Genomic DNA, 425 nt, shown 5'->3' on the forward strand with positions numbered 1-425 from the left:
TGAACACAGCAGGCCAAGCAGCATCATAGGAGCAGGAAGGCTGACGTGAAGGGTCTAGGCCCGAAACGTCAGCCTTCCTGCTCCTATGATGCTGCTTGGCCTGCTGTGTTCATCCAGCTCTACACCTTGTTGTCTCAGATTCTCCAGCATTTGCAGTTCCTACTATCCCAGAGTGAAAGGAATTGGGATATTGCCCTTTGAGAAATAATTTCCTACTTTATAGCACCCACCATTTTAATTACTTAGCGAATGGAAATCCCTGGGGCCAGAAACTGGTCTCCTCTGTTGCTGAGTTGAAAGTGGTTCCTTTCACCCATTGTTCTGTAGAGGGGACACTCCTCAGTAATGAGCCACATTGTTTGTGTCTCTCCTCATGTACATGAAGCGTTTGTGTTCAGGCCTAAGTTGGGGGGGGGACAGTTAGG

This window comes from Rhincodon typus, chromosome 32, assembly GCF_021869965.1.
Source record: "Rhincodon typus isolate 14 chromosome 32, sRhiTyp1.1, whole genome shotgun sequence".
In the NCBI taxonomy this organism is placed as follows: Eukaryota; Metazoa; Chordata; class Chondrichthyes; order Orectolobiformes; family Rhincodontidae; genus Rhincodon; species Rhincodon typus.